Raw genomic sequence first — 25,820 nt, 5'->3', positions numbered from 1 at the left:
TATATACGCTACAAACTGTATGATTGTTTGAAGAGAAATGCATCTGTACCAGGCTCTAAGTGTTTTAATTAAATAAAAGAATTTGAGTAGTTCTCCAACTATGTGTGATTAACCTATTAACCTAAAATCAGTTCTGATATCGCTGTTTTATTACCCTGATAGCTTATTATTCTAAATAGGAAACTTCATACAGCCTCATGCTACATAACTAAGCTCCATTTGATGCTGAATAAACTATATTATTAATGTATCTTAAATAGAAGACTATATTTAGATAGATTTTTACTCCGAAAGCATTTTATTAAAATAAATTTGATAACAATGAAAAAAATCCTATTTTTTGATTTTTTTTTTAAAAAAATCATCTATTATTATCCACCTTGGTAACTGGTGTATATATATGTGTGAATGCACACATACACATACATTCACATACTTTGAATGCTGCATATAGTGGTAGTTAGACCTCATATTGCAGTTGGCTTCATTCTTGTCTGCAATGAAGCCTTGTAGCTAAGTGAATTGTTTTGGTAAGTTTACCATTGCACAAGCAAATTTCAGACAGGTTGAGTCTGGAGAGCCAAATACACAGCTCTATCCGGCTTAAGCATAATAGCACAATCTGCCCACATCCTATCCTAATGCTACCAGCGTATGGCCACAAATAGACAGTGATTAGTGATCTTGTTGCTACCCTGTTAATCATTGATCAAGCTGCCAAGTTGCAACCCAGGTGGACTGGTTAACCCAGACAATGAACTACTAACACTGCAGGAAGGACAAAGTCTGCCTCAACAGGATGCCGCTTTATCATTGCTAGTCCGAGGTCCAGCCACCATTACTGGAACAACTGCAACACCCACTAATGCCAAATATCCAACTTTCTGTCTAACAAATTAATAGGAACCCAAGCAAAGCTTTCTCATTCTTGTTGTAATGGGCTGAGTTGTGAAGGAAGTGCTGCAGTTCTTTCTACGCAGACGTCTTTCCAAGGAACTGGGGAATTTCAGTGAGTCCCACGTGCAACTTGGAATTTGATTATTGAGGTTAGTCAGAGATTATAGCATTCCTGTTCTTAAACAGGAATTTTGCTCAGAAGTCTGATTTCTGCCTTTATAGCTCCAAATAGCTTATTAGATGTGATGGAATGTACTTGCAGTGTTTCTCAACCTTGACAATTTTAAGGCATGTGGACTTCAACTCCCAGAATTCCACAGCCAGCATTGCTGGCTGTGGAATTCTGGGAGTTGAAGTCCACATGCCTTAAAATTGTCAAGGTTGAGAAACACTGTTAAATGCCCAGGAGGGAGGGGGTGCATTCCAGAGGAATAAGAGGTAGCTCAGTTCAGATGGTTTGTGTTGAGAGAAAAAGGGGGGAAGACAGCCCCAGCTTAATCATTCCCTGTGTATATATGCTTGATGTAGATAACAGAGTGCCTTAAAGTGGCAAGCTGTTTTCTATAGGTGTAGATTGAACATTAAAAAAGAAATCTACTTGGAAGAACCTCCCCATGTCTTTCTTGGGTTTGGGGGCCTGACATTATCTGATTTAAGTGAAGACTCTCTGAATGTGGCCTCCCTACAGGTAGTCTTTGCTTAACAACTGTAGTTGAGACTGCAATTTCCATTGCTACGTAATGTGATTATAAAGCATGATGTCATGTGAGTATGTTGCTTAGCAACAGTAATCCCAGCATTCCCTGTTTGCTATCATTAAGCAAGGATCTATTGACCACAACAAGTCAATGGGAAAACCAGCAGAAAGTCACAAGTCCCAGGCAATTTGCTAGTAAGCCCATGGGCAGAGAGTGTTATGGAGTACTGGTGTGTGTGTGTAACGGAAATAATGGGGGGGGATGCCAAGTACAGGCAGGGGGTACAATATAGTTAAATGTTCTGATATAGGTTTTTAGCTTATTTTGCTTTAGCATATTTAAATTGTTTAATGTCAAATGCTTTTTTGGGGGAAGGGCAGTAGAGAAATGAACTACTATAACTGTAATTACCATTATACTTCCATCTGAATTCTTAGGTAAACTGGATTTTCAGCATCTAAACCCATAGGTGGTAATGATGTTGGTAGATTTTTATTCCGTATGTATGTATGTTGTATGTATGTATGTATGTGTTAATCAATTTAAGACAACAAACATACCTAATAATTTTGTCACAACAGCAATCCTGTGAGACAGGTTAGGGGTGTCAAACTGCCGGCCCATGGGCCGGATGCGCTATGCCAAAACCACACCCACCCCTTTGCCGGCAATGGAAAAAAAGTCGCGAAACATCACGACACGTCACGTGATGTTATGAGTTTGCCATCCCTAGGTTAAGCTATTTGATCATCTCTATTTGAGTTAACGGCAAATGAATGCATGTATTTGTTTTTTGCCTAACACTTGAATTTCACATAGTATGAATTTGGGCTAACACAGTTCTATAACTTTTCCTTTTTGGATTTTATGAATTTTTGCATGACATTACTACTGAACTACATATATATTTAATTTATTTTTATCTCACCTTTACTATTTTTATAAATAATAATAACAATAATAAAAAATAATCAAGATGGTGAACTTACCTAATGCTCCTTCTTCCTCCTATTTTCTTCACAACAACACACATGTGAGGTTAATTGGGCTGAGAGAGAGTGACTGACCCAAAACCATCCAGCTGATTTTCATGCCTGAGCCAGAAGTAGAACTCAAACGTTTCCTGCTGTCTTGCCTGGTGCCTTAACCATCACACCAAACTGGTTCGAGTTATCAGAGCTTATCTATGTTTTGTTAATACACTGCTCAGAGTTGTAATAACTTTATAGGCAAGTGATAATTCATTCTTTTCATAGCATTTAGTTTTTAGGTTTTTCACTCTGAAATTTGCTTTCTTTCATTTTGTTATCTTCCAAACTCACCTAGCTTCTCTATACATTTAGTGAAATAGTGCCATTATTAAAACTACAGATAAATATTTATCAGTGCATATTTTTATTGGATGCTGAGCCTATATATAGAACATACTGCAGTAAAAACGTAGAATACTCACTTGAGTATGAATATAAAATATTTTAATATGTACATCCCAGATGAATCTTCTTTCATCGGTCTTAAATGTTCTTGTAAAATCTATTCATATACCTTAAAGCACTTCTTGCAATGCTGATAGTTTTTTTTTCATACAAAGTGTAAGCATCCTGATTGTTTCATTGACATTAACCAGAGCTTAGGGCAGTAATGGCGAACCTTTTAGAGACCCGAGTGCCCAAACTGCAACCCAAAACCACTTATGTATCGCCGGGTGCCAAGTGGGCGTGGCCAACTGGGTGGGCATGGCTACAGTGATCATGGTAGATGGGTGGGCGTGGCCAGCTCGATGTTGCTCCTGGGGAGGGACACCTGTGGGGACTGGGCAGGATTGGGGGAGATCCAGGGGGTCTCTGGCAGGTGGGGCAGTGGGCAGGAGGCTCATCCTGCGGGGTGAGGTGAGGCGAGGCAGAGCGGGGGTGCCATTGTTGCAGGGCAAGGTGAGGCAGGGGCCGGGGCGGCATGGGTGCTGGGATGCATCCGGCCACGTGGAACCTTGGTAAGTTAGCGGGCGGCTGGTTGAAGAGGATGGTTGCCATCTCCGGGGCATGGTGCACGTGCCCACAGAGAGGGCTCTGAGTGCCGCCTCTGGCACGCGTGCCATAGGTTCGCCACTACTGGCTTAGGGTGATGTAGTATTTATTTTTTAAACTTAAGTTTGGCAGTGTAATATTTATTTCTTTTGTTGCATATATCTGCTGGTACTGTAAATTGTTTAAGATTTTTAAAAGAATATTTTTAAAATCAGGCTATAATTATCACATATTAGTTCAGCCACTAATGTTAACATGGTTCACTAAATGTATAATTTAGTAATATGGTGATGTACCTTAGGACATAACAGTATTAACTTTTACCGGGAAATTTACTTTTTGTTCTACGTGTGATTTTTGGAAATTAGATGAAAATTAACTTTTAAATTATTCTGCTGAATTACTTATTAAAAATTACATGCTACAAGGACAGAAACATATTATCCATATTGGTATTACATACATCTTATGTAAAAGGTAATGGTCTTGAGAACTTGCTGATAGAAGCTTCCTGATACTGAAATAATTTAATCGTCAAGACGGATTATTAGTTGGGCCTGTGTAAAATATTTGGAAGAGGCCCTTTGCAAAGGGAGCGTAGAGGAGCACAGAGATGATGTCTAAGTATGCAGAAACTATTAGCAAAATGTGAACTCAGTCCATTAGCAAAACATGCATTTAGCCCAGGAACATAAGAAAGCATGGCAGACATTAAGTTACCCCACATTGACTTTGGGCTGCTGTCAGTGTTTCAAATTCTGTTGTTAAAGCTTATATAACATAGAACAGGGGTCCCCAACCCCCAGTCCATGGACTAGCACTGGTCTGCGGCATGCCAGAAACTGGGCCGCGCAAATAAGCAAAGCCCCACCCACGGGATTCAGGCAGCACACGAAACCACACCCCCTCCAGTCCACAGAAAAACCTCTCTCTAGGGAATCGGTCCCTGATGCCCAAAAGTTTGGGGACCTCTGACATAGAACATAAATTCTAATATTTCTTGTTGGGTCTCTTTCCTCTGGCCTACCTCAAAGGACTCCAGTGTGTGTTACTGTCAGCAATGCTCCCTTCCTCAAAGCATAAAAGCAGTTGTATCTTTTAGAAGGTTTGCACACCTGCTTCAAAAGTCTGCATGTGTTGTGTATGCATGAACTGATAGTGTTTTTGAGACTGCCAGTAAAACCTAAGAAATGCATATAGCAGTAGCACTTAGACTTATATACCGCTTCACAGTGCTTTACAGACTTCTCTAAGTTTTTTACAGTCACCATATTGCCCCCAACAATATGGGCCCCCATTTTACCAACCTCAGAAGGTTGAAGGCTGAGTCAACCTTGAGCCAGTCAGGATGAAACTCCTGGCTGTGGAGATAATTAGACTGCAATACTGCGTTCTAACTACCGCACCATCATGGCTCTTATGCACAGATATATGCAGAAACTCTCAGAGCAACCTTACTCTTATGCTTCAAAGAGAGGTCCTCAATTTGTAGTAACTTACTTTGGTAAGCACTTGTTTTAAATGCTTTATACAACTCTTCTTATGTGCTTGATTCTTTTTTTTTTTTTTAAAAAAAAGGTTTGATGAATTAGGGGTTGCTTACGAATACTTTAAACTTTGAAATGTCAAACATAACACAAAAAAATATGGTGCATCATTAAACAACTTTAGGCTGTAATTCTCTCCACTTTTACTAGGATTAAGTCTGGCAGAATGTTTTAAGCATCTATCTTCTTTAATGATTATACCTTCACTATGTAAACAAGAAATAATATCTACAATGGCAAACGAAAATTATGAGAGCATAAAATAAATATATAAAACTAGTTTCAAAGCAATAATATATTTGATGTTATCGAATATATGTGCTATCTGATCTTCATAGTTGAAGCAAATTTGCTTTCCAACATCACAAAAAGATTTTTGCTCCAATAAAGGAAGAGATAAGTGTAGAAAACTATTTCTAATTGTTTGATTGAGTGGGTGGAATATAACACTTTAAAAAACCCAAATGATGCAAAATTGTCTCCTTGCACATAACGTTAAGTTATGATTTAGTAGAGGGGTCTGTTAACCTTTTGATGATTGCAAGGAACACGAATGGTCTTTTGGGGGATGACTCAGGGTGATTATTGTAAGGAAAGAAAGCCCATGTCATGTACTTGGACACAGTCAAACTTTTCTCAGTTTTTTAGGTGGACAGTCAACAATTTCGTTTTTCTTTTTTAACTATATCAAGTCTATTGTATCATTTTTATCATTTTGTATTTCCCATTTCATTGTGTTTTGTGTTTCCCATTGTGTGTTTTGACTAATCTCTGGCAATTATAATTAAAATGGTTTCTCTCTAGCTCATCATAGCTTAACGCTGTTCTCAGGTTTTCAGTCTGAAAAAAAAGGTTTTTCATGATGTTCAATATTTACACAGAGTTGCTCGAGCAGATCATGTGGAGCTCTGGAGTGTGGGGGGTCCCTCAGCACCAACTGTTCAGTTCTAATAAATTATCTGGTATTCTCAAATATTGTTAAATAAATTTGATTATGGGGTGGATGGAAGAAAATAAGTTGAAGTTTAACAAGGCAGGGATGCTGTTGGGAAATAGAGAACATGAGCATGAGAATTTATGTTTAGTCTGTTTATTTGTGGGTTCAATTCCCTGAAAGAGCAGGTTTGTGGCATGAGAGTACACACTGACATGGATTCACAGCTTTGATGAATGCGTTTGCACAATTACATCTGGTATAGCAGTCTCTCAATCAGTTCCTGTGCTTTCGCTACATCTATCCTGATTATTACAACACACTCTATTGTGGGATGGTCTTGTTAGATGTCCAGAAGTCACAAATGATACAAATCTCGGTTGCTCACTGATGCAAGATACAGGTATTACATCATGTCCGTCCAGAGACATATTCATTGGTTACATTGCTTATTAGATGCAGTACAAGATTTGGTCTTGGCATTAGTCCTTAACATTCTAAAGAGCTTAAGATTTGACTATTTGAAAAATATCTTCTCTCATTACCAACTTATCTAGGTTTCAGAAGGAGGCAGCCTTTAGGCAACTTTGTCTGGGGTTGGAAGCTAGGCAAGTTCAGGACGGGTTAGTATTTTGATGAGAAAATACCAGAGTAGCAGGCTGGGCTGGGAAATTGAGAAACATTGCAGATGAAGACAGTGGGAAACAATCTCTGTAGTGCTGCCAGGAAAATTACATCCATAGTTTCCATAGACATCCATGAAATCATCAGGAGTTAAACTTGACTTAAAGGAGGACCTTTATCTAGGTGTTTAAATATGGAAAAGGCTCTTCTTAGGATGCCATAGCTGGCAAGAGCTCACTTTTCAGGCACAGGAGAGATAATTAGATTAAACATTAGAATTAAGGTTGATTTAAAAATTCTGGATTTTCTTGTGTGTTTTTTAAATATGTGCATTTTATTAACTGCCTTGAATAGGTATATGCAGAAAAATAGGTATATGCAACATGCTGCCTGAAGGCTCCTCAGTTGCCATTTTGCGATCAAACATATTGCAAATCCCCCAAAGCAAAGAATTCTGATTGTTCTCCAGCACTGGAGATGGATAATCCACCAATGGGTTGAGACTGTATTCCTGCCCAATCAGATCAGTCAGCCAAAGTTGCCACGCCCGTCCTGGACCACGAGATCCCGGTCTTGACTAATCTCGCCCACTGGTCAGATGTTGCAAACTTGGCTCAGGCAAGTACAATCTCCATTGGTGGATTATTCCGCAAACAATTAGGCAAATTTATTCTTTAATTCAACTTAAATTAATTCCTTAATTCAATTTAATTTGAATTAAATTATTCAAATTTAAAATTAGAAAGTTTCTTTTTTGGTGAATTTTTCCCAGTAGCTATGCATTGGGGGGGAGAAAAGATCGGATTAGTAATTAATCCAGACTGTTTAGCAAAGACTAAGAAGTATTCTCCTGCTGAGAACATCAATCTAGGTAAAGAAGGTGATCCTTCCTACTCCCCCTGGCCCCCTCCTTCTCATTCCAGCCAGGGAAAACTGAGCCGACAGCTAAAAAAAAACTAGTTTAGCCAGCTGGGGAGCGCGAGCGGAGCCTGCGGCTGCAGCTCCGCTAAAGATACAGTTCCCTCATTTAATTCCCTTGGGCAGCACCGGACCCATAAGGCTTCAGACTATCGGTGTCAGACCCAGCGTGATACCTACCTTCCGAAGCTCAGTTAAGGTTCCATCTGCTCCAGCCGAGTCCGGTAGCTTCATGAGTTACATTGCCATCAACGATATGAAGGTGGTGCTAGGGCGTCTGCAGCGGCAGCCGAACGAGTCATGTGGCCATCTCACGTTGACAGAAAACAGCCGGACGGATGCTACGCAGCAATAAAATACGAGAGGAGCCGAATGATTTCAATACTGCTATGACTTTGGTTGCTGGAACCATGATTCTGTGATTGTTAGGAATTGGGTCGCTGGGTCTGACAAAGCTTAGATGCTGGGATAGAAAGGGGGGAGGATGATATAGAAAGGGATTAGGTCCGTTGGAGCTACCGAGCCTGTAGGAACGAGCATGGTGTGAATGTAACACCTGGACTTAATGCAATATTGAACATAAGTGCTAGCTGGATTGGGCCGTGGTTAGGGCGGAGGTCTATCATGAGGCGGTTCTGGGGTGTGGTACGGGTGGAAACTAATTGCCTATTTAACCGTTAATTGGGGGGGTGTTCTGGGCATGGTGGCACAATGTATTTAGGGCAATAGATGGAGTATCCTTTCAGTGCTAACTTCGTTTTCATCATAGTGAATAAAACTTGTTGAATACTGCAACGTTCCTGTTTCCTGGCTTTCGTGGAGCACGGGTAGGACGTTCTGTCAATCGGGCCGAAAGAGGGGCGGGGGGCATGCACGGCGGGAGGCAATCCCTGGAATTCATGCGTTCAGGCTCTAATCTTATGATAAGAGCCGGGAGCGCAGCCCGATCATTCTGCTCGGACCTCCATTTCAAATTTCGCACGGATCCTTTGTTAGGCTCCACGTGGCTCAGGCAAGAAGAAGGATCACTGCGCATGCGCGGCAGCCATCTTTGTGCACGTGCGGTAATCCTCTTCACCACTGAGCAGGGGAGTCACTGCGCATGCGTGGAAGCCATTTCCTGCGCGTGCGCGGTCTTATCTCCTCTATTGGACCTTCACAGTGACTCAAGCAATCTGAATAATAAATAAATAAATAAATATTTTTTTTAAAAAAAAAACAGGCCTAGCTAAGGAGAGCATTGGGAATGACAAAAGGGGTAAGCCCCTTCCTAGAGAGAGGGTGAATACTCGCCTTTAGGATAAGAAGAGACCCCTTTTTCAGAGAATCCACAAGGGCACGAATATTGATCTTCACCTTAGTGATCTCCATCTTTCCAGGAGTTGGTGTCCCTTGCTTCCAAGTATCCACTATTTGATTGGCTCCACCCGGATTCCAGGCTCCCCCAGTAGTGTGCCTGTCCTTATCCGGATAACAACCGCTGGGATTCCAGACGCCCCCTATCGTGCATCTGTCCTTATCCACAGCATTCCAAACCGGATTCCAGGCACCCCTATTAGTGTGTCCTTATCCGTGCACAGCCATTGTTAGTATCTGGGCGCAGAGGCTGTACCTGGGTTCCAGGCGCCCCCAGTAGTGCGTCTGTCCTTACTCAGTATGTATTCTCTCCTAATACCGGGATCCCCCTACTGTGGTCCTGTGCTATTGGAGAATGGAGGAAGCCATCATTCCCTCGACAGGAGCCTTGCCATCCACATCAGACCTATCTGGCCCGGAAGGCAGCGGCTACTAAGGCCAGATCTGCTAAAAAATCTTCCAGGAAGACGGACAAACAGGCAAGCAGGAGACACCAGGCACCAAGCAGGAGTTCGCCCAGGCGCAGAAAAGGGCCAGGTTGGAAAAAACTCAGAACAGGGGCCTAGCTCTTGAATTACCCCTTGGAGCCTCATCTTCTCCACTGGGGGTATGGTCGACGGGGGAATCCTCTCAGTCCCCCGTGCAATGGGGGACAGGTGAGTTCTCTTCCCTCTCCCAATCTTCCTCACCATGGGTGTCTCAGGGTCCTACCGAGGCCACATTCACACCCATGGCAGCAGGACCACAACCTAGCGAGGTGCCTCCGTTACCATCGGAGGATCTCCTGGTGGCCCTGATCGCACAGGCTGTAGATCGAGCCCTTGAAGCTAGGGCTCTGGCTCCCAGGCCAGGAAAGTCCAGGCCCAAGACCGGCCACCAGCAGGAAATGGGGACACTGCAATGTCCATCCTCTCCATCCGAATCATCTCTTTCCGAGGATTCTTACCTTGACCAACCAGGTACAGAGCAAACGGTCCAAATGTCCGAAGACGAGGACACCCCATCTGAGGTGCTCTCATTCACTGGTCTCTTTAACCCCTCTCTCTTTGTTACCCTACTACGTAAGGCTGAATCCACGGCTCATCTTGGACAGGGAACTCCATCAGAACCTGTTTTTCCTGACGTGGAGGCTGGCCCGAGGTTTGTGGAACCAGTAACGACTCAACATCGCATCCCCTGCCCCGCCTTGTTCCTGAACGCGGTCAGGAAACAATGGTCCTCTCCAGCTTCCCTTCCTCTTCCAGGTAACACCGACAAGAGGTTGTATAACGTAGCCAAGGAACTGGAGGAGGCGTTGGAGGTGCCCATGGTAGACGAGCCCTTAGGGCCCTTAGTATCGTCTACTGCCATATCTGGTGACTTCTCCGAGGCCCTTAAGGCCGAGGAACGCAAATGCGAGCCCACCTACCAGAGAACACACCAAGCAGCGGCATGGGCTACCAGGGCTGCAACCTCCGCCTCTTTCTTCAGCAGAGCCACACTCTGTTGGCTCCGGCAACTACAGAACCGGGTACCAGCGGAGGACATCCGCACGCAGCAGGAACTCAGTAAGATGGTAGCGGACATGGAGTACGCGGCAGACGCAACACTCCAAGCGGCCAGATTCTTGGCCAGGACCATCACCTCCAGCATCACGGGCCGGCGCATGCTTTGGCTAAAACATTGGCAAGCCGATGCCAAATCCAAATGGAAGCTGGCATGCATCCCATACCAGGGAGGCAAACTATTTGGGGATGTGCTGACACCTTACCTAACAGAGAACAAGGACAAGTGCAAGGTCCTTAATCACATCCTCAAGAGACAGGAAAGACGCCCCAGTCACTATTCAAGGAGGCAGTCCTTTCGTGCAGGGGCAAGGTTTGGCTACTCTCAGTCATCACAGCCCTTTCAGGCCAGACAGGAGAGACAGGAGAGACAAACAGAGAGACGAAATTCAAGACCCAGGCAGCAAGCACAAGGCAAGTGGCCCTTTCGTGGGAATAACCGCCCGTTCTGCCGCTCCAGATGACTCCTCATCAGTCCTTCCCATAGGGGGCAGACTCACCCTGTTTGCCCACCAGTGGGAAGCAACCACCACAGACGCATGGGTGATAAACACCATCCGTCACGGCCTATCCCTAGAGTTCCTCTCCAACCCCCCAAATCGGTTCCGTTCTTACCCATATCCCCGGAACCAAACAAAAAAAAAGACTCATGAACGAAGCCGTTCAACATTTACTAAGCATTGGAGCCATAGAACCGGTACCACCGGATCAGAGAGGCCAGGGTTTTTACTCCATACTCTTCGTCGTCCCAAAACCATCGGGGATGGAGAGCTATTCTAGATCTCAAAGGTCTAAATTTCCATCTGGCATATCGCAAATTCAAAATGCAAACACTACGCTCCATATTGGGAAGTGTAAGGAAAGGGGACCTCCTGATGTCGATCGACCTCACGGAGGCGTACCTACACATTCCTATCTCTCTGGCCCACCGCCGTTTTCTACGGTTCGAATACGGGGGAAGCCACTTTCAATACAGGGCACTCCCATTCGGCCTGTCATCGGCTCCCAGGGTGTTCACCAAGATCCTGGTGGTCCTGGCAGCTCATTTGAGGACAATACCAGTCAGTCCAGTGGTACCTGGACGACATACTGATCCAGTCGTTGTCCACCCGGTCCAGACCTCGAACTAGTGGTAAGGCTACTCCAGGATCACGGGTTCTCTGTGAACTTCCCCAAGAGTCACTTGGTCCCTACAACAAGAATACTACACTTAGGGGCCATCATAGACACGGTGGAGTGCCGAGTGTACCTTTCCCAGGAACGTCGGAACAGCATAAGGGAGTCAGTGCTCCAATTACACCGGCGCCAGTCTACAACGCTAATCAGTCTTTCCAAATTGCTAGGGAAGATGATCTCGACCATAGCAATCGTGCCATGGTCCAGACTTCACTCACGGGAACTGCAATGGTTCATGCTCCCATTCCAGAGACAGAACCTCAGTGCATCCCAGCAAAGGGTACGGCTGCCACAACGGGTAAGACGCTCCCTCGCGTGGTGGCTGTCCCCAGCCATGCTCAAAGGCTCATACTTCAGAGAACCAAACAGGTTAGTTCTCATGACTGACGCAAGCATGTTCGGTTGGGGAGCTCACCTCCAGACAAGGTGGGCGCAGGGCCGTTGGTCCACATCAGACCTTCGACACAGCATAAACTGGCTCGAACTACGAGCCATTCACCTAGCCCTACGGCACTTTCACAGCTTGCTGGCACGGCGTCACATACTAATCCTCATGAACAACGTGACAGCCAAAGCCCACATAAATCGCCAAGGGGGCACTCGCTCCCGCTCCCTATGGTCCGAGTTCCTCCTGCTAGGAGCCTGGGCAGAACAGAACCTGGCTTCAATCAGGGCCGATCATATATCAGGGGAAACAAACACTCAGGCAGACCTACTGAGCAGGACAACAGTAGATCATTCGGAATGGCGCCTTCATACGAGGCTCTTCAAGGAAATCTGTCACCGTTTCGGTTGACCTCAGGTAGACCTCTTCGCATCTCAGTCCAATGCCCAGTTGGATTGATTCTTCTCCCAATTTCCGTCCGAGGGAGCGGAACAGACAGATGCGCTCCGGAGCCCATGGCCTCGGGCTACTTTACACCTTTCCCCCTCTGCCTCTTCTCCCGGCCGTAATACGCAAACTCCTTCAGGAATGAGCCGAGGTACTCCTGGTGGCCCCATACTGGCCAAGGAGACCTTGGTTTGCCGACCTGAGAAGCCTATCCCTAACGGATCCTTGGCGGATCCCCCCGGACAAGGTCTCACTTAGTCAAGGGGTGATTCTACACCCGGACCCGCAGTGGTTACAACTAGCCGTCTGGCACTTGAACGCTCGATCTTAGCAAGGGGACTTTGTTCGCAAGGGGTCATCAGAGTAATTCAGGCTTCTCAACGCCCTTCCACGAACCGCATTTATGAGGCTACGTGGAAGAATTTTCAATCATGGTGCTCTGGCCAGCACCTGAACATCGGGGAACTTACGGTTCCCAAGATCTTGGAATTTTTGTTAAGTGGCCTGGAAAGGGGTCTGGCTCCAAACACATTACGCAGACAAATCGCCGCCCTTTCCACGATTCTATCGTGCAACTCCAGGGAGTCTCTGGGTCATCATCCTTTACTCCGTTCATTCCTTAAAGTGGCAGCGAACATCAGGCCAGCCACCGTACACAGGTATCCTTCGTGGGATCTATCACGGGTCCTACGGGCACTTACCAGGGCACTGTTTGAACCACTGAAAATGTGACATCTGCTACCTAACCCACAAGGTAGCATTCTTAGTAGCCGTTACGTCGGCTCGTCATATCTCCGAGTTAGCCGTGCTCTCGATAAGGAATGATCTGTGTTGCTTCCACAGGCATCGAGTAGTCCTGCGACTAGATCCCACTTTCATTCCAAAGGTCAATTCCTTATTTCACAGGTCACAGGAGATAGTCCTACCGGATTTTTGCCCAAATTCAACATACGACCGGGAATATCAATGGCATACATTGGACATCTGTAAGGCTCTGAGGTACTACATTTCACGGACAGCGGAATTCCACAGTTCAGAGGCTCTCTTCATATCCTTCCACCCTTCTTCCAGGGGTCGGAAAGTCTCCTCTTCCACTATTGGAAGGTGGATCAGAGCATGTATCGCCGGGGCATATCAGATGGAGGCCTTACCGATCCCCAGTCGGATCACGGCACACTCTACAAGGAGTGCAGCCACTTTGGTGGCATGGGCCACCCAAGCCTCCATTGAGGAAGTATGTAGAGCGGCCACTTGGGCCTCTCCTTCCCCGTTCATCCGGCACTATAGGATCGATAGGTTTTCCTCTGCAGAGGCCTCCTTTGGTAGGAGGGTTCTGCAGCAGGTTTTAGACCAAAGTTCCACACAGGACCAGGCTATTTCCCACCCTCAGGGACAATAAGCTTTGGTATGTCCCATTGGTGGATTATCCATCTCCAGTACTGGAGAAGGGGCGTTGTCTTACCTGAATGCCTTTTCTCAGCACGGAGATGGAGAATCCACTCCCACCCTTAATAGGTCACATAGGTCTAGGGTTTGTTGTTTTTTTTGTGAGCCACAACGTCTTGCTGTCAGTCAATGGCTTCGCTCGTGTCAAGACTGGGATCTCGTGGTCCAGGACGGGCATGGCAATTTTGGCTGACTGATCTGATTGGGCAGGAATACAGTCTCAACCCATTGGTGGATTCTCCATCTCCGTGCTGAGAAAAGGCATTTAGGTAAGACAATGCCCCATCTCTGTATATGTAAAGGACAAAATAATAAATAAAGATAGTTATTGTAATTATTTTTCAAATATCATCCATGGTGGATGGATAAACTGCAATAACCAAATTCACATTTGCTTTTAAGTTATTTTTTTAAAAAAAGATAAAAGAAGGCAGCTTCCTTTATTTAGCAATAAACCGCTGTTTGAAATCATGGCATATGATCAGCTTTCTAATTATAATTGTGGCATTAGGGTGACATGTCAATAGGATTATCGTTGTTTGGACTTTCTGATTATTCCTGTTTACCACAATGCAAGAAAAAAAAACTGCTTAAAATGAAAAAGAACAAATCAGGAATTGGCCAAGAATGCCATTATTGTTTAACTTCTTTGCAAGATTGACTCTGGCCTGACAAACAGACAACAGACAAAGTTTACAGCAAGCCATGTGTAAATGTAGGCACTGTTTGCATCTGTCATAGTTTTAAAAAAGAGCCTGAGTAAATTGTGGGAAAAGTTAATGGAATACTATCATAATTTCAATGAGGAGGACAGGAAAAAAGAAGCTTCTATTCCTGATTTTTGCCTACTTTGTAAAATGAAATTGAGGCTCCATATCATATATGCTTATTTATAAGGATTATACATTTATAAGGAGTTAAAATATAAAATTATTTATAAGGAGTTCTAACTTGTCCGGCTTAAGGTTGACTCAGCCTTCTATCTTTCCGAGGTCGGTAAAATTAGGACCCAGATTGTTGGGGGCAATAGGCTGAGTCTATAAAACTGCTTAGAGAGGGCTGTGAAGCGCTATGAAGCAGTATATAAGTCTAATTGCTATTGCTATAGCAGGATATTCTTTACAAAAACATTCAAAGATTCTTTGCATAGTAGGAAAGAAATTGTGTGTAAGCAAAGAGTACTTAATGTGTTATTTGTGATCAACTACTGAAATAAAAAGGTTGTTGCATTACACTTAGGCATAAGAAGAGTATCTTGAAACAAAAACTGTCTGGGATTTGGAAAAAATAATCCTAGTGCTCACATCTTTTGGGATTTCAGAGTGGCCTCAAGAATCTGTAAAACCTTAACATAAAGATGTTTTGCTACTAGATATTTCAAACTAGAAAAATCCTCACTATGCAAAAAGAGCTCAGTCTTTGATGGAATTAATTTTTAATTTAAATTAAATAATGAATGTTAAGCAAAGGCAAAATCAAGAGCATGTAAGGTGCATATTGTTGAGATCTATATAATGGCAATCATGGTAAGTGTAAGTCAATCTCAAAGCAGCCATTTTACTAGTAGGCAAGCTGTTGAGGCTGTTCCCCACATGCTCCTCTAAGATGCTGTATAATCGCCTGGCTTTCCATTTGTCTTTTTCTGGACAGATGCATACTTCACAATAAAGCATTGGCTACTTAGATTTCTAGGTTTCTAAAAAGTGCCTGTGCAGCACCGTTCTTGACATTCTTGAAAATAATTACATTAGGTTGGAGGATTTTTTAAGTTTTATGAAACATTTTTTAAAAAAAAATTGAGAAAGGAGCCTGAGGGGTGCCAGAGAAATTACTCTCAGATAATTTATTTCCTCTTTCATACAATACTAGCTAACTCATGACCCGTTGGATCATAAATTCAGAGATATTTCCTTACCTAAACAGAGAAACAAAATGACCAAATGGGCAGAAAAAACAACAACAGTGGGAACGAGAGCAACTTCCAACTTCTTGCCAGCTTCCCCACTGATTTCCCTGTAGGAAACTGGTAGGGAGAGTTGGAAATGACAATCATGTGACCACAACAGCACTGAAGTGGCCACATCTTTGCCAAATTTCAATCCCACACAAATCATCGGTCCCAGAGTTTGGACGTATTCTGTAAATTAGCCCACTTGAGGTATGTTGATTGAAAATCATTGCCCTCTGATGTACTCTCTCACCCATTTGAAGGCTACAAACAAATATACACAAGAGTTTTAGTAGTATAAAGGTAGACTCTGATTATCAAATGGTATTTGCCATTCCTCTGCATTGGGGAACAGAGTTTACTGAAGTTTCATATCAAAGTTCCAGGTAGTTAAAATCTGTTAATTGTAAGAATTTGAAATAGGAAAGCCCTTATTTTATTATTCAACCAAGTAGAGTTTACAAAATGAAATATTGTGATAACTGATCAGCTCTTCAATTTCACTCTACAATAACTGGCACTTTAAAAAGTCTCCATCTCATTCAAGCATATCGTTGAGTATCTCATTTGTTTAAGGTAAACCAGCACCTTAGCTTTTATATCCTGAGCCTGGCAGGTGACATGGCAGTTGGAAGACGGGTGGTTTATTTTTGTACCTCATTTATTGTGCTTTAGCCTTCACCATTGCTAACACTGAAGTCATAAAGACTTGAATGGAGCCATTAAATGAATTTATTAAAAAAATATTGAATTAAAAATTGGGTGATTTCGTGTTGAACTGGAAATAAAACTTTTGTAAGGGAATTACAACAAAAATCCAGTTTAAAGCAGATTTCACATTCAAGATAATACAAGTTATTTCTTAAAGTTGGATTTATTCATTGTTTCTGATAATCGTAAGGTATTGGTTGTTCATAGTGTTAACTCTTAAACTCATTCAAGTCAACAATTTGCTCCTTGAAAATATTAGCTCATTACCTGTTAAAGGTACATAGCTTAATTATATTTAAACTAATAGATTTATATAGCAAAAATACTGTAAATACAAATTGCGTATCTTATCTAGACTCGATAGAAGCTGTGTAACTTTGCTGGAAAAAGTGAAAAAGGTCAGAAAAAGTACTTGAGCTATGCTGTATTTTGCCAATAAAATTATAACAAATAGAATTCTGAAATTTGGAGGGTATATACTTTGCTATGTGCGTTAAAGAAAGATAATGAAATTATATCTTGCAAACATGTAAATCACCACGTGTTTCCAAAATTGGAAGTAGAAAATCTCTTGATACCAGTAGGTAGGAAACAAGGAGCTTGTATATTGTTTATAGACTTCTGGTTGACCTAAGAAACTCCTTCAGGAAATTAAGTCTTAAGTAGAAATAGTTTATTTTAATGTCTCCTTAGACTAGAGATAAGCTAGTGCAGTGGTTCTCAACCTGTGGGTCGGGACCCCATTTGGGGTCGAACGACCATTTCACGGGGGTCGCCAAACAAGGCTGTCCGCCATTTTTTCCCCCTTTTCTTTGGCCACGCCCCTGGCACCCGGTGATGTATAAGTGGTTGGGGGTCACCACAACATGGGGAACTGTATTATGGGGTCGCGGCATTAGAAAGGTTGAGAACCACTGAGCTAGTGGGATATGTGACTTGGTGTATCAATTAGTATTAGCTATGATTACAGGATTTGTATCTTGCAAGATATATTCACTTGCTAGCAATTGAAAACTGATCAACCAACCAAGTCTGATAAGTCAAGTGCAGAGGTGTCATCCCAGTCTAAGGCCAGCATAGATATTTTCCTCTTCCTGTTTCTGATTTCTTGCTTATATGAATCTTAAGAAATAGGAAAAAGCTGGTGCACTTGCATGAAATATATGTATAATGGAAATTGTGACTTTTCATTTAAGGCAGAAAGGTATCCACATCCTATAGGAAATATCTATGAAGACCATTTAGCTGATGATGATGCATATAAAGCAGGGGGTCTTAAAACTTTGCCTTTTTATGACTTGTGGACTTCAACTCCCAGAATTCCTCAGCCAGGCACATAATGCCCTTGCTTAGATACAGGTAGTCCTTGACTTACAACCATTTACTTAGGAATCATTCAATATGGTGATGGACCTGGACAAAAACCTACTTATGACTCGACCTCAGAGTTACAACTACTGCATGCACCTCTCTGTAGTCACATGATCACATTTTGTGTGCTAATAATTAGCTCACATTTATGACCAGCTGCATTGTCTCATGGTCATATGACTGTGATTTATTAGTTTTTGCTGGTTTCTGGTGTTTTTTCCAGATTTTTGACAAAAAATGTGTGTTTAAAAAAATGGACTTGCTTAAACAATTATGATTTGCTTTTCATCCTTCATAAAAATGGTTGTAAAATCGAGTCTGGTCACATGGTGCCTTGCCTTATGATTGAAATTCGGGGGTCCATTCTGGTCATAAGTCAAGGACTTACTGAAGAAGCAGGTAACACAATTGAATCATTATTATTACCCGAGGTTATCAAAAGGTGAAAAGCATAATATTTTTAACATATAGGTGTATCTGGGGGAAATTACACCAATTATCATATAATAGCTATCCAGCAAAATTACTGCAGACACTTTAATTCCTTAAATCTAGGGCTACAGACCATCAAAGATACTTTAATCTGTTTTAAAATAGTGATATACATAGATTACCGCATTCTTGTAAGTCAGACAATTTTTTGTGGACAAAGGCTGCATTATACATGTTCATAAAACTGGAGAGGGAGTTTTGAGGTTTTTCCCCTTGTTTTTTAAGCTGTGACATCTTATTTTAGGAGATATATTACAGCTTTCATATATTTTCCAATCACAGTAACAAGATACCATGCTATTACTTTTTAGTGGTCAAAATGAGATGGGAGCTATTACCTATTCCACCTTGTTTCTTAGTCATTATTATAAGAAGTAAAAATATGAAATTCTCATTGCTTAATTTCATATCATACTCATTTAGATTTGGGAAATGTTATGAAATATTTTTAGAGCAGCAAAGGTAGCATGTGAATTGAATCCATAAACATCAGATATCAAACTAATTTTTTCCCCCCACCAGGCAATATGCCAGCTCCTGAACAGATCCCTTTTGAAGATGGGCTGCAACCGAACACCCAAGAATCTTCTGCAAATCCTGCCATGGAAACAGAGGCTACTGCCACTACTATTCTAGCTTCTGTAAAAGAACAGGTATTTTTTTAAAAAAAATATTGTAGATAGATGTAATTAATAAGTAGATATATTGGGATTTTGTGTTTGAGTAGTTTTGAACTTTGTTGACTTGCCACATAGTTGGGATAAAATATTTGCTTAGTTTCACTGGTTTTTTATCTCTTTTTCAACTTTTATGAAGTCATCATCATATTCTGTAATGGATAATAACAAACTTTGATATTTTCTGGGTAATGTTATCTTGAATTTTGGGTGTACGCAAAATGGAAAGTGTGTTTTCTTTGACTTAATTAAACAAGCTCCCAAAAAAGGTGCAGAACTATAGGTAGTCCTTACCAACTATTCATTTAATGACAATTCAAAATTACAACAATACTGTAAAAACTGACTTGCAACTGGTCCTTGCATTTATGACCATCGCAGCATCCCCTTAGCCACATATCAACATTCAGGCACATGGCAACCAGCATGTATTGACAGTGGATGCAGCATCCTAAGATCATGTGATCACCATTTACGACCTCCACAGCCAGCTTCCGACAAGCAAAGTTAATGGGAAGCCAGATTTATTTAATGACTGTGTGATTCACTGAAGTGATTTCGCTAAACAATTGTGGCAAAACTGGTTGTAAAGCTGGGCATGACTCATTTAAAAATGGCCTTGCTTAGCAGCAGAAATTCTGATCCCAGTGGTGGTTGTAAGCTGAGGACTGTGTATATAGATTTATTTTAAGAGCATCAAATATATTTGTAGACTTTAGTGTTTCTGCCAGCATCATATTTGATTTACAGTACTATTTGGGGTATTAGTTAACACTATTAAAATGAATTGATGCATTTATCTGTGAAGGAAAAGGAATCCATCATGTAAAAAACTTCTGTAGAGTTAGAAGGGTAGCCTATTTTAGATTAAATTCAGTTGGATATAATTGATGTGTTGTAATTTTTTTAGGAGAGAAAATATAAAGTTGGAGTTCATCACATCTCTTGGAGAACTAAAAAAAGTAATTTATTTTAAGATCAAGGAAGCTGTATAATATTCATTAAAGAGAGATCTGTGCCTCTTGTTCTTTTTTCTTAGCCACTTGACATCAAGGTACCTATTCTTGTTTTACCCATTTTATTTGTTCTCACCTAATCTTCCTATATGATGGTTGTTGCTATATTTTCAGAAGGTACCACCAACTTCCTTCCAGTTGCAAAAGAGGCTCTTCATGGTAGTTTCTCAGAGAAGAAATAGTAGCATTCTTTATCTGTTTGACTTAAAATGATTCCTGTGTTCAAAAAGTTAATTGAGCAAATTGTGCTATGGCTCATACTCTCCATTTCTGGAAGCTTACAAGAAGTGCAATGTTTCCTAAAATGGGATGGATAGACACATAAATAATTAGAAAGTCTTCTAGCATACCAAGTTGTTTTTTTCCTACACGAGAATTTTTGCCTCAATTTTTACAACTTCAGAAAACGATGGGTACAAGCCTTTTTCATATTCAGACACACCCCAAATATCCAATAAAACATCAACCTAGATATGATTAGATCTATTGTTCATTCTGTTCTAAATAGACTAGAAAAATTTCATAATTCATACTTCTGTCAGGAAAACATTCTCCAACTTCTCCACCCAAGTTATAATTTATTTTGGTCCAATTTATTTAGAAATTCTTCACTAGAATGGGTTATATTCTTATATGGAACAGAATTACTTTATTAATCAATTTTTATTACGGTCACAGACCAGCATTAGAATTACTTTATTTCTTATTAATATGCTATCTGAACCTAGCCAAAAAATCCAACACAGTAATTTCGAATCTTGATTATTGAGTGTTATATATAAATGTTGTCAGTAAATTAATAGAGGTGCTTTACATTCTGAACTACGAGAATGATTTTAAAGGTTCCCCGTCTTTGCGACTATTAAGCAAGGCTATCTTGTTTGCAAATAATTATCTTATGAATCAGAGAAATGGCATAAAACTTGAAGAGGTTATTTTTGTTTTGTTTGTGTTTTAGTGTAAATAAAAGAATACTAAACTACCTAGTAATCTTGTGCGAAACATAATAGTTTAAACTCTGGAGCATTCTTATTTTTCCTTTGAATGAGTCAGTTTGAACAAGGCATGTTTCCATAAGTTATCATCTGGAACAGGAGATAGTGGATGATGGTTGATGTGGTATAAAGTGACCCTTGCAATGCTCACTGCCCAGTACATAGGGTAGAGAAAAATGAGAAAATCCCAGAGGTAAATTATGCTCTCTTCAGTATAATGAAGCTATTGCTTCCAATTAAAAATTGCTATCTCGTTTTCTGAAAAGATTGCAGGAAGTCAAAAGTATAATATAACATTGAATTAAATCTATTGCTGGTGTTCTGCATCTTATTGCATGTGGAAATTCATTTGCCCTTCCAAAAACATTTCACATTTTAATTTGACAAATACACATGACATTATTGCAATTTTCTGAACTGGAAGTGTATCTAGTTATGAATGTGGAAAAAGCTCCTGAGTGCATCCTGAACTAGATTAAAATGCAATTGGGAAATATTGGGGGGGGAAATGTAATAAAAATACAATAAAATGTAAATAACACATTTGAAAACTAATAATAAATTTAGTCACCAGCCTCCATAAAACTCTTGGCTCGTGATGCACGTGGAATCCTGCACAAGCTCCACACCACCTCAATTTAACTACAATAGGGAGGGTTGCCTGGTGCTATTATGGTGCAGACTGAATAGGAGCGCCAGGTGACAGGAGTTCCCTCTTAGTCTGCACTGCAACCACAGCATGTAACCTTGATGCTGCAAAGAAGCTGAGTAAGAGAGGTTGTGCCTTTTCTTTGGGTGGCATTGCTGACCTGCTCCCAACTCCAGAGCCTCCAGTACATGAATGACTGCCTCCTTCCAAAATAGGTTGTATTAATTTCTCTTTGCCCATCAAAAAAGGTTTTTCTTTTTCTTTTTCTTCTGTTTACAAAACAGGTTGAATTAATATCTGTGGGGTTATTTGGCTTCACAAGGTATATGATTATTGTTAAGTTTATAAGAATAGTTTTTAAATTAATAATCTTTAAATGTTCAGAATGCATCCAGAGAAGAAGGAAAGAATGGAGAAACATGATAAGGGCATGCTCTAAATGTTTTTCTTTCTTTTTTTCTAAATTCTGCTTTCATTACAATGAAAGAAAGAAAAGGAAAAAGAAAGAAATTATTGCAAAGAAAGAAAAGGAAAAAGAAATTATTGCAAAATATTGATTGCAGTTATCAGTGATTGATGGATCATAATCTGTAAGGATGTGTGGGTGGAGCCAGTTGGTTGGGGAGTTCTAATTCAGCCAAGTGACCTTGGACTAGTCAAATATTCACTTCTAAGAAGAAAGAATTGTGGAGTCACTAATGAAAAATGTTGCCAAGAAAAGTAGAGGGCAGGGACCAGGATCCAAAATGAATTGACATACTGTTTATTCTTTCTACTTTCTTTATGTTAACTAAGAAATAGATATTGTAACATCACTATTACTTGCATTTGAAATTTACTCATATTCTCATATTGTGGCACACAAATTTGTACTTGGTTTGGAAGCTGTGGAAACTAGAATGTCAGAAATTAGAGGGAACATTACAGGAAGGTGCAAATGGGAGGAGATAGTTTGTGTGATAATATGGTATTTTTACGTATTGGTTGTATCTAGTTCCTACCAGATTTTAATATATTGATGCATTAATAAAATATATATATATGCAGTTTGCAGGGATCATTATAGTTTAGTCACAACCAAGTGACTCCAGGCAGCATACAATAAAACTAGTGGCCCCTGTTTCTATTTGAGTTTGACACTATTGGTGTAGAGCAGGCATGTCAAACTGCGGGCCGGATGCATCACGCCGAAACCACGCCCATCCCATTGCTTGCAATGGGGAAAAAGTCCCGATACGTTGCACGATGTCATGTGACGTCGCGAGTTTGACATGCCTGGTATAGAGCATCGGTTTTTCATGGCAAACTGTATTCTGTGTACGGTATTCACAAGATGTGAGTTGTTATAGCGCCAATGGTGTTATTAACCTCAAGTGGTCTGGCAGAAACCCGTTCCCATAGCCTTAAGAGTCTCCAAACTTCTATCAGGAATAAATAACAGAGCATGCACAGAATGGCTTGACGCAAACATTCCCCACCCTATTCTGGCTTGACAATTTCCCCATAAATCATGTTCATTGAAATTATCGCTAAGTAGTGGTTGCCAATACCACTTCAATTTCTCAGGTTGCATCGGGTTATTTTTGTGATGAATGCCAAAAGGAAGAATGTTCTCTGGCTTACATCCTCTTCATTTTTGTTTCAGCTAAAATTGTCTCAAAAGAATTTACACAACCTCCTCAGATTGGTTCCAAGAGAAAAGGCAGATTCTTTTATCTAAGTCAGTGGTGGTGAACCTATGGCACGGGTGCCAGAAGTGGCACTCGGAGCCCTCTCTGTGGGCACACATGCTGTTGCCCCAGCCTTGCCTCCGCCCGTGACCCCCTCCTCATCAGCAGCCTCCCTGGAGGAGAGTCGCCTCTGACGTGGCCCATGCGGAGCAGCACAACCAAGGATATGGCAGGCAGGCAGCATAGACAAGCCTGCCCTCACACCCCAATGCACACAGTTGATGCTGCGGGGCATGTGCAAAAGGCATGGCTGCCATGGCGCTGCTGGGCTGCCTGGGCGATCTGCGGCGAGCCCTGGAGGGGGTGAGTGATCCTATGGGCAGGCAGGGTGGGGCAGAACAGGGGCAGGGGGTGGAGCAGGGGCGGGGCCAGTTTTGGGGCACTCAGTCTCTAAAAGGTTCGCCATCACTGATCTAGGTAAATGATTGAAAGGAAACAAGATATAATCTTGGTTTTCTAGCCTTCCTTCTCTTCCAGTCACATAAGTAGGAGACAGCTTGTCCTTTCTGGGGATGTCTGAAACATAATTTGAATGGGGGAAAGTACCCCTTCAACCGCCATAAACTTACAGCTTCCCTTGAAATGGCTTTTTTCCTCCTCCTCACTTCCTTCTCATTCCTGCTATGTGTAGTGTGTTTTTGTGTATGTCTCTGTGTTCATTCCACTGAATATTTTGTACATTGGAAAGAGAGATTTGAATAGATAAAGACAGAAGAATTTGGTGCTTACACTGACATGTCCTAACAAAGAAAAAGGTGCAAAGGTATTTAACAAAACTAATAAATCTGGAAAACAATGCATATCAGAATGACAAAATGCTGTAATGGTAAAAAAAAAAAAAAAAATCAGTTACCATGGTGTAGTGGTTGTATATGTATCCGGAAGTTTCTCCTTGTTATGTATGAACTTAGATTGAACAGTTAAATTAAGGGATTAGGGATCTTATGGATAATACTTAATGGGAACATTGTGAGATTAATTTTAAAACCAGCATTTCAAGTTTTCTTTGGCAAATAAGTTTTAATCTGATATACTGGGAAGTGTAAGATGGATTTAAAGGAGAAGCAAGCGTATTTGCTTTAGACCACGTGTGCAATTATAGATTTAAAAGGTGCTTTATCTGTGGTTTTGAAGAGAAAGAATCGAATATGTTACATAATAATATGGCTTTTCTGAATATTCAGATTTCTGTTGATAATGAAATACTTCTTTTATATGGCAAGGAGCCCAGAGATGAATGTTTTCCAATACAATTATTTACTTTTATTTACCTCAAACAATTGTTTGCTCTTGCCTCTTGAAATTGAAATAATGATGTCAATTGAGCCTTTGTTTACTTGCTTTATTATGCACTCCCAATACAAAAGATTTTCTCTGGTCATGGTTGCTTTTTTTCCCTTTCTTTTCTTTCTTTAGAATAATATGGGTTTTTAATTTTTTTTTAAAAAAACTAGCTGCCTCAGATAATAGGAACATTTTATTTGCATTTTGTTTTTTAAAAATACATGTTTCATGATCTTAATAAGTACTAACTGTTTATCCCTGATCACTTTTCTTTAGTGTTTTTATTAGACTATATGTTTATTTTATTTCTGAAAACTTTCATAAGACATATCTGTACTCAAAAGCGGAGTATCAAACCTTCAAACTCGACAGCTGTTATACACCACATTTATATTCTCAACCATCCTTTCTAAAGATCATCTGCAAGAGTTTTGTAAATAAGCTTACCAAGCCTATTTTGATTTTTTTTTTTTTAAAGATACTGCTGGGACAAGTTAGATTTATCACTTTTCTTATAAATGGGCACTGTGATTGAGAGACTGAAAGAAAATCCTTAGGTCATTGTTAGATGGAGGGAACACTATGAATGTGTAAAGAAACTAGTAGAGGGATCCAGGAATAAAAGTCTTAAATAATTCAGCTAGAATTAAGCCACCTCCTTTGTTTATTATTTTATAATTATTTTAATTGCAAGAAAAAAGTAGAGCTATCAGAGGTAATATAGGGATAGTCTAGGTTGCAATAAGGCTTGGATCAAGAGGGATTGATTATTTGGGGTATCAGTGTTTAGAGTTCATTTGATGTATCTGCCATAGAATTATCCTTAGTAAAGGGGTAAGCTCCAAAAATGTAGTCTCCTTAACTGTTTGGACTAATTTGTTTTTCTATTAAAGGTGAACATTTGGCCTTTATTATATATACTTGGGAGGAAAGGGCTTTAGCAAAAAGCTC

At 41.0% G+C, this 25,820-nt stretch overlaps 1 long non-coding RNA gene across 1 annotated transcript in view; it reads left to right on the top strand.

The window, feature by feature from the left end:
• Positions 1-739: 739 nt before the first annotated feature.
• LOC120299294 overlaps positions 740-25,820 on the top strand; it is a 36,284-nt gene continuing 11,203 nt past the window's right edge. The window contains exons 1-2 of the long non-coding RNA XR_005554379.1: positions 740-1,046; positions 19,041-19,171. This is a non-coding gene — a long non-coding RNA (uncharacterized LOC120299294). The remainder of the gene's footprint in view (positions 1,047-19,040; positions 19,172-25,820) is intronic.

This window comes from Crotalus tigris, unplaced genomic scaffold (genome assembly GCF_016545835.1).
Source record: "Crotalus tigris isolate CLP2741 ecotype Arizona unplaced genomic scaffold, ASM1654583v1 scf7180000024290.1160143, whole genome shotgun sequence".
NCBI classification, from domain to species: Eukaryota; Metazoa; Chordata; class Lepidosauria; order Squamata; family Viperidae; genus Crotalus; species Crotalus tigris.
This window is presented reverse-complemented; position numbering and strand designations above follow the sequence as displayed.